Below are 10,419 nucleotides of genomic sequence, written 5' to 3'. Positions count from 1 at the left end.
ACCCACAAGTACCTACAAGCATCCACAAGTACCTACAAGCATCCACAAGTACCTACAAGCACCCAAAAGTACCCACAAGTACCTAGAAGCACACACAAGCATCCACAAGTACCTACAAGCACCCACAAGTACCCACAAGTACCTACAAGCACCCACAAGCACCCACAAGTACCCAAAAGCACCCACAAGTACCTACAAGCACCCACTAGTACCTACAAGCACTCACAAGTACCCACAAGCACCCACAAGTACCCACAAGTACCTACAAGCACCCACAAGTACCTACAAGTACCTACAAGCACCCACAAGTACCTACAAGCATCCACAAGCACCCACAAGTACCTACAAGCACCCACAAGTACCTACAAGCACCCACAAGTACCTACAAGCACCCACAAGTACCTACAAGCACCCACAAGTACCCACAAGCACTCACAAATACCCACAAGCACCCACAAACACCCACAAGTACCCACAAGTACCTTAAAGCAATCACAAGTACCTACAAGCACCCACAAGTACCTACAAGCACCCACAAGTACCTACAAGCACCCACAAGTACCTACAAGCACCCACAAGTACCCACAAGCACCCACAAGTACCCACAAGTACCTACAAGCACCCACAAGTACCTACAAGCACCCACAAGTACCTACAAGCACCCACAAGTACCCACAAGCACCCACAAGTACCCACAAGCACCCACAAGTACCCACAAGTACCCACAAGTACCTTAAAGCAATCACAAGTACCTGCAAGCACCCACAAGTACCTACAAGCACCCACAAGTACCTACAAGCACCCACAAGTACCTACAAGCACCCACAAGTACCTACAAGCACCCACAAGTACCCACAAGCACCCACAAGTACCCACAAGCACCCACAAGTACCCACAAGCACCCACAAACACCCACAATTACCTAAAAGCAATCACAAGTACCTAAAAGCAATCACAAGTACCTACAAGTACCTACAAGCACCCACAAGTACCTACAAGCACCCACAAGTACCTACAAGCACCCACTAGTACCTACAAGCACTCACAAGTACCCACAAGCACCCACAAGTACCCACAAGTACCTACAAGCACCCACAAGTACCTACAAGCACCCACAAGCACCCACAAGTACCTACAAGCACCCACAAGTACCTACAAGCACCCACAAGTACCTACAAGCACCCACAAGTACCTACAAGCACCCACAAGTACCTACAAGCACCCACAAGTACCTACAAGCACCCACAAGTACCTACAAGCACCCACAAGCACCCACAAGTACCTACAAGCATCCACAAGTACCTTCAAACATCCACAAGTACCTTCAAACACCCACAAGTACCCACAAGTACCTAGAAGCACCCACAAGCACCCACAAGTACCCACAAACACCCACAAGTACCCACAAGTACCTTAAAGCAATCACAAGTACCTGCAAGTACCTACAAGTACCTACAAGCACCCACAAGTACCTACAAGCACCCACAAGTACCCACAAGCACCCACAAGTACCCACAAGCACCCACAAGTACCCAAAAGCACCCACAAGTACCCAAAAGCACCCACAAGTACCCACAAGTACCTACAAGCACCCACAAGTACCTACAAGCACCCACAAGTACTTACAAGCACCCACAAGTACCTAAAAGCACCCACAAGTACCTACAAGCACCCACAAGTACCTACAAGCACCCACAAGTACCTACAAGCACCCACAAGTACTTACAAGCACCCACAAGTACCTAAAAGCATCCACAAGTACCTTCAAACACCCACAAGTACCCACAAGTACCTAGAAGCACCCACAAGCACCCACAAGTACCCACAAACACCCACAAGTACCTACAAGCATCCACAAGTACCTACAAGCATCCACAAGTACCTACAAGCACCCAAAAGTACCCACAAGTACCTAGAAGCACACACAAGCATCCACAAGTACCTACAAGCACCCAAAAGTACCCACAAGTACCTACAAGCACCCACAAGCACCCACAAGTACCCATAAGCACCCACAAGTACCCACAAGCACCCTAAAGCACCCACAAGTACCTACAAGCACCCACAAGTACCTACAAGCACCCACTAGTACCTACAAGCACTCACAAGTACCCACAAGCACCCACAAGTACCCACAAGTACCTACAAGCACCCACAAGTACCTACAAGCACCCACAAGCACCCACAAGTACCTACAAGCACCCACAAGTACCTACAAGCACCCACAAGTACCTACAAGCACCCACAAGTACCTACAAGCACCCACAAGTACCCACAAGCACTCACAAATACCCACAAGCACCCACAAACACCCACAAGTACCCACAAGTACCTAAAAGCAATCACAAGTACCTACAAGCACCCACAAGTACCTACAAGCACCCACAAGTACCTACAAGCACCCACAAGTACCTACAAGCACCCACTAGTACCTACAAGCACCCACAAGTACCCACAAGCACCCACAAGTACCCACAAGTACCCACAAGTACCTACAAGCACCCACAAGTACCCACAAGCACCCACAAGTACCCACAAGTACCTACAAGTACCCACAAGTACCTACAAGCACCCACAAGTACCTACAAGCACCCACAAGTACCTACAAGCACCCACAAGTACCTACAAGCATCCACAAGTACCTACAAGCACCCACAAGTACCTACAAGCACCCACAAGTACCTACAAGCACCCACAAGTACCTACAAGCACCCACAAGTACCTACAAGCACCCACAAGCACCCACAAGTACCTACAAGCATCCACAAGTACCTTCAAACATCCACAAGTACCTTCAAACACCCACAAGTACCCACAAGTACCTAGAAGCACCCACAAGCACCCACAAGTACCCACAAACACCCACAAGTACCCACAAGTACCTTAAAGCAATCACAAGTACCTGCAAGTACCTACAAGTACCTACAAGCACCCACAAGTACCTACAAGCACCCACAAGTACCTACAAGCACCCACAAGTACCTACAAGCACCCACAAGTACCCACAAGCACCCACAAGTACCCACAAGCACCCACAAGTACCCAAAAGCACCCACAAGTACCCAAAAGCACCCACAAGTACCCACAAGTACCTACAAGCACCCACAAGTACCTACAAGCACCCACAAGTACCTACAAGCACCCACAAGTACCTAAAAGCACCCACAAGTACCTACAAGCACCCACAAGTACCTACAAGCACCCACAAGTACCTACAAGCACCCACAAGTACCTACAAGCACCCACAAGTACCTACAAGCACCCACAAGTACCTACAAGCACCCACAAGTACCTACAAGCACCCACAAGTACCTACAAGCATCCACAAGTACCTACAAGCATCCACAAGTACCTACAAGCACCCAAAAGTACCCACAAGTACCTAGAAGCACACACAAGCATCCACAAGTACCTACAAGCACCCACAAGCACCCACAAGTACCCATAAGCACCCACAAGTACCCACAAGCACCCTAAAGCACCCACAAGTACCCACAAGCACCCACAAGCACCCACAAGTACCCACAAGCACCCACAAGTACCCACAAGCACCCTCAAGTACCCACAAGCTCCCACAAGTACCCACAAGCTCCCACAAGTACCCACAAGCACCCACAAGCGCCCACAAGCGCCCACAAGTACCCATAAGCGCCCACAAGCACCCACAAGTACCCACAAGTACCTACAAGTACCCACAAGTACCTACAAGCACCCACAAGTACCTACAAGCACCCACAAGTACCCACAAGCACCCACAAGTACCTAAAAGCAATCACAAGCACCCACTAGTACCTACAAGCCCCCACTAGTACCTACAAGCCCCCACTAGTACCTACAAGCCCCCACAAGTACCCACAAGCCCCCACAAGTACCCACAAGCCCCCACAAGTACCCACAAGTACCTACAAGCACTCACAAGTACCTACAAGCACCCACAAGTACCTACAAGCATCCACAAGTACCTACAAGCACCCACAAGTACCTACAAGCACCCACAAGTACCTACAAGCATCCACAACCACCTACAAGCATCCACAACTACATACAAGCACCCACAAGTACCTACAAGCACCCACAAGTACCTACAAGCACCTACAAAATCCACAAGTACCTGCAAGCACCAAAGGCAGTTGGTTACATAATTTATTAGTGGGGGGGGGACCTTTTCCAACTTAACTTGTTAGCTCACACAAAGCTAGGTCCCCTTGTTTTTCAACCACCACGAAATATGAACCAACTAGCTTTAAAAGTACTAACATCATAAACTGTCTCTTTACAGTACTTAAATATCGCAGATTGGAATGGTTTTGAAAATTTAAATTTAAACATACTTAGACTTAATTATAGTCAATGAAAATTGCTTAGCGGAATGTTAGGTGTTGTACCTTCTATTTAAAACCGTTTTCAAGTCTAACAAACGTATAGTTTTTCTAACATCGGAGCCACCGGATCGTTTTTTTCAGAAAATTCCCCATGTTATTACTATGGGAAAAATTCCTGTTTTTCAACAAAAGGTGTGATGAATTTTATGGAAATGAAAACCACCCTTAGCAACTTTATTTTTTATAAAATTAACTAATTAATGGATCTCTTTGACATTTTAACCACATATTGTGGGCCAGAAATGTAGTTCTGTGGAATTTTTTCAAAACAGTTAATGCAATACAAAAAAACTACATCCAAACAAAAAACCCTCCTTATACATTAAGAGCAGTATGAAGTCATATCTAAGAGAGCTACCGCTCTCTCAGAATAGTCCACCGTTACAATAATTTACCAAAATTGTTATTCCATCATCGCTTAAATAGTAGAAAATTTACACCTTTTTATAACCAATTTAAAATAAACAGCGTAAACTCTCTTATGTCTCTGTTTATTCGCCCCTGTTATTTTTGGGGATGAATAAATCCCCTGCCGATTGAAATGGTTTAGTTTCTTTGGCAAATTTTCTAAATCTCAAGCTCGATTAGTCTGTTTTCGGTGACAGTGTCGAAACCTAAAGAGTGTGCCCCTTTAACTAAGCTTTATGGAACTTTTTTGAAGCTTATAAAAAGCACATCCAGACATTAAAATTCTAAAGGTCAATCAGAGGGAAAAAGCTTAAATCGCAAGAGAACTTCGAATTTTCAGCCGAGCAAAATATTTCTGCGAGAGCGGCATATAACTTAACAAATTAATCAAATTAAATTTGTAAATTAAGACAAATCACAGTGCAGAGAAATGTGACGTGGTTTTCAGGGGAGGGGTCTGAGAGAAGCGTGACGAAGCGTGATCTGGGGGGACGGAGGGGTCAGAAAATGCTTTTTTTCGCGTGACGTAGTTTATGGACGGTCCCTAAGTTAGATAATTCGAGGAAAAATAATGGTTCAGGTTTTAATTAAAGGTTTTCTATTAAGTCTTTGGAATAGCTGTTTTTAGTCCTTTATGAATGCTAGAGCAGTGATAATCTGTGTTTTTGGCACTTTCTTCGAAGATTGTTTATTATTTTTAGCTAGGTGTGGTTATATAAACTTGTGCGCGCTGAATTCTAACGTAATTCCTGCGGTCTACAAAATAACAATTAAAATTCAAACACTCGTTCCAACACGCTAAAAAAACTATTTACAAACAAGCCCCTCTACATTCCTAAACTTCGTAAAATTTGAGAGATATTCTAATCTAAAGTTGTACAATAATCTAAATTCAATAATTATTCTCTGTTACCTTAATCATTTCTTCAACGTTAAGATGGTTTGATCCAAACAAGCTTAAAAATGGGAATTGACCCATTATCTCCTCAATCGTTGAAGCTTTAGACATTTTAAAGTAGACGTATTAACGATACTTCGTAAAATTCTATAATAATGTAACATTACTCTGGTTGTGCACTTTATATATGAGCTGTAAAAAATGTATGTATATTTTTTAAAACGGCGTTTGTCGCTAAAACCAAGGAGTCGCATATAAATGGTTCAGTAGTATAAAAAGGCTCGTTGTGTAAATTTATAAATGCTCCTTGCGTTAAAAATCATGTAAAGGACACTAGTGCTTTTTTACGTGGAGAGCTTTCATGGACTGATAATATAAAGTGCGATCGAAAAGCATTAAAATAAAGTTTGATTTCCTAAAATATTACTCCATGGTGACAAAAAACTATAGCTGTTAAAGGAATTAGAATGTCAATATACTGAATAAATAGGCCAAAAATGACGTCAAAGACTTATTTTTTTGGGAAAGAAATGGGGAAAACATGTTTCCGCTTATTGGTGATAGGTCTATTTTTTAACAATTGGATCATTTTGTTCATAAAACCAGGTTCGGAACTGAGGTTGAGTCACTAATAACGCCATTATAAGCAATAAACGGAAATATGATTCGTTCCCCATTTCTTTCCCCAAAAACAGAACTTTGACGTAATTTTTGGCCTATTGACGCTTCTCGGTCTAAATAAACTCCAAGTGAATGACTCATTACAACCTTTGCCCTAAAGATAAAAAAATATTATTTTAGTGCGGGTAAAGACCATTTTTTTTCTGTCTTCGCCGTGAGGTTCATTGGTGCTTCGCGTATTCACTCTGATAAAACGTTAGTCACTTTAATTGAAAACTAAAAGTACTTTGTCACAAAATCTCAGAATTGGAATATTCCAACGTTACAAATAATATTCGTATGTATATTTTTTATTTAATTAATGTGTATTGAGCATCAATATAAAACGCTAAAGTGTTAAACTCGGTTATGGGTATTGTAAATGGTTAAGTTAAACGTTTTATTGACAAGACCGAAGGGACCGTCCATTAGGGACGTCACACCAGAATGTCTAACTCTCTCCCCATTCCCATTATCACTCTTAGTATGGATTTCAGACCTCAATCCTAAAAATTACGTTTCGGTTCAATAACGTACTATCCCGAAGCGCTATCCTTTGTCTTTAGAGATTATATTTTAAATTGATTTATTGCAAATGTTATTATAAAATTTGGGGCTTCACCTACTCGTAGGGGGGATTCCCTAATATTTCAATACAAACAATTTAAACGATGACCAAATATAGTCCTTGCGGATGACTAGGCTTTGCAAACACTTGTGAATATAAGGAAATTTAAGTCAAGCGTAGAATTACTCGTTCATCCCCATTTGTGACGGATCGACAGAAATTCAAACCTTTCCCCAGAGTCTGCCGTACTTTGATGCCGTTCCCCAATACTTTTAAAATCCAGATAATGGGACTGTTTGAGCCGAAGGAACAACGACGATCTTCCTCATAGCGGGTGGGTAAAAAGGAGAGACAGTTGGATAGCCCCTAAAAAAGTACCTAAAAGGGAGGGTGAAAATGAAAATCTAGTTTTTTATCGATTCTTCTACTAATTACAAGACCTGCTCGCTGTGTGGCAATCGTGGCTCGAGATATAGAGCGTGCTACGGTAATTTTGTTAATAAAAAGCCAGGGCGTTACGCAATTGGTCGAAGGTGCAATTTTCTAATTAACTATGAAATCTCAAAGTAATTTGAATTGTCAAATCATTCGTATGTGTTTCCTGGATGTTTCACTATGCACATTGGTCTTATAATTCGTACAAGAATCAATTAAAAATTACTTGATTTTCCTTTTCACCCTACCCCACCCTCCACCGTAACGTTTTGGTGTTTTAAATTCCTGAAAACATTAAAAATACCCACAATTTTCTTCATTTAAATATTTTAAATTTATAAGAGTTTTAGATGGATAGCGGAAAGGCTTCGTTTTCCGCTAAGTACAATCCTTGGAATATTGTACAGCGATTAGCTGGTGATTTTGCTAGTGGTTGGCCACTAAATATTTCGAGGCTTTTTTTTAAGAAAAGTATAATTTATCCACAACAATTAACCATGATTGGTGGCTTCGGCTATTTAAATGGCATTCCGGCCCAAATTTTGGTTGATGCGTTATCGCATAACAAAGTAGACCACATTTACGAAAACCCATTGAAAACGGTAACACTTTTATACAATTTGTGGGATACATGCACGGACATAAAAATGTCGATTGGAAGCTATTCCGTAGCGAAAAGGGCTTATTGCTATTTGGATGGAAGCAGGTAATTAGTATTATATTTTCAAGTATTGTGCAAAATTAAAAATGCTTTTCAAAATAATTAGAATTCCACAAGATGTTTTGGATCAAAAAGGAAATTTATTAGGAATTTTTGTAGAAGACAATTATTATTTATGACAAAATATCTTACTTTTACCTTCGAATAACATAAGTTATTGAGATATGTTCCATAAGTTTGTCACTGGTTACAAACTGGAGCTTGTCATGAAATGACATAGGTCATAGATTCTCGTAAAGTGACGCCTGGTTCTGGCGCTGTCAAAGGCTTAGTACAGACTAAATAGGAAGATGGATTGCAAAATTAACCGAGTGTAGTCAATTCTCGCTTGTCGTTCTCGAACTTGCTCGAGCTGTGCGTCTCTAGCATTACGAAGTATATGTAGTGTCATACTTATGGAAAATACCTTATAATCTTATGATATAATTACTTATATGGTAATGTGTGCGATAATAGTTTTAAACAAATTGAATTAATCATGGTTGCCCGTTTCTATACCACTTGAACTCGTAGCACACCCCAAAGACGGTCAAAGAAGCTGTTGAGTTTTTCAAATCTGTTGAACGCCAAGAATGCAAGGAATTGTAGTCCTTCAACGAGTATAAAACTCAACCAGCTGGTTACACCAAAGAGGTTATAAAGAAGAGGAGTAAAAGGCTTGGTTCAGTGTTCTTGGAAAGTTTACCTCTAAGCTTCCGGTGTGTGCGCAAATCCTTTTCTAACCTCTTATTGGTTGAAATGCGGTGAACCGGCTATTGAGATAAAAAAATATATCAAGTGAATAAAAAAGAAAAGCGAGAATACCAAACTGCCTTGTTTAGCGTTAGCTTCAACTCCCTCTCTTTATACTCTCTTTGGTTACACGTAAGTGTAATTTTCTTCTATAGCCCACTGGTCCAATGCTCTTTAAACAAGAGCTACACTGTCTAGTAAGGTCCGGCTTAATTTACACAGTGATCACGATTAAAACAAACTTTTTCCCCTATCCACTACGCCGATTGGGCATGTGCTGCACTCTAGCACTGGTACCGATTTCGAAAGTGGGGGGGGGGGGCTGACGGAGAATTTGATCAATCTGATTCTCCTTATTCGTGCTCACTAATCTACACCCTTATAAGTAGTTATCAAATATTTTCAGTGTTTGTAGGTATGATAATTATTTACTAAACAAAAAGGTCTTTTAGCAGGGTTACGTCACCGCCAGTGGTCAACTTAGCGTCTTCGGACATAGATAGTGCTGAGGAAAAATAGCTTTCGCAGTTCTTTGAAAAGTACGTAATAATCTCCATATTGAGTTTTTGTCAACTTTTTGACGATTATTTGGATTTTTGATCGTATGGGTAACATTTTGCTTGTTTGAACAATATCAGACTCAAAAGGAATCAGAATTACTGTATTTCTGAAATATACCTTACATTTTTAAGAGTGGAATAGCTTTAATGGAGATCACATCAAATTTTCAAACCCTTTTTAAACATTTCACCTGTTTGAAGTGTTAAAAAATAGAAGTAATGTTTCTCAATATTCTTACTTAGTCATTCGGATACATCGAAAGTTCTCGGTGAAGATGAAAAAACTCGGGATGAAGATATGGTTTCAACGAACTTGGTTGAGCAGCCCGCTAATATAGAATTCGGAGGAGAGAAAGCAAATGCTGCCGATCATGAGCTAAATAAAAATAATTCTATCCAATTAGAAGTAGAAGAATTAGAAGAAGAAAACGAGGAAGAAGTTTTTTAAGTGCTGAATAATAAAAAATAAAAAAGCGGATTTAAAATTTTGTGGTCATGTTTATTTTCACCTTCAAAAAATCGGTGAGACGTATAAGAGAATCAAACACCAGAGGGGAGAGATCGCCATCGGAGCTTATTTCCCTCACGCCCTTATATAAGTATTTAATGTAATGATCTAAAAAGCAGTTAACCCTGGACATGAATTCGCGTATTTAAAATATAGGAGCAATGATTACCAGTTTTTCATTAGTCATATAAACAGTATTGTACAACGAAAGCAAAATTTTATTGTTATTTTGCGCGAATAACGTATTAATCGATTTCTTCATTTTTTCTGCAGTATGCCTCAGAGGCATAAAGCAGGCAAATTAAGCAAAACAGTGAATTGCTTGAGGTAGATCAATTAATGAATTTTTCTTGCAACCTTTGATCTTATGGATATTGATGCCTCATATTTCTTTCCGGAAATAAATTGAAGATGACTCTAACTTACGTTAGTTTTCTAGGATAGTGTTATTACCTCTCCTAGTGACAATGACGTCACGGAAAGGTATTGCACTGAACGTATGTGTCTGTAACCGCGTTCGCAGTTGGCAAAATAGAATCAATTCTAT

This window comes from Phalangium opilio, unplaced genomic scaffold, assembly GCF_054372755.1.
Source record: "Phalangium opilio isolate 3A_F unplaced genomic scaffold, DU_Popi_V2 ptg000094l_1, whole genome shotgun sequence".
NCBI lineage: Eukaryota > Metazoa > Arthropoda > Arachnida > Opiliones > Phalangiidae > Phalangium > Phalangium opilio.
The sequence above is the reverse complement of the archived record's forward strand: the minus strand, read 5'-3'. Positions refer to the sequence as shown.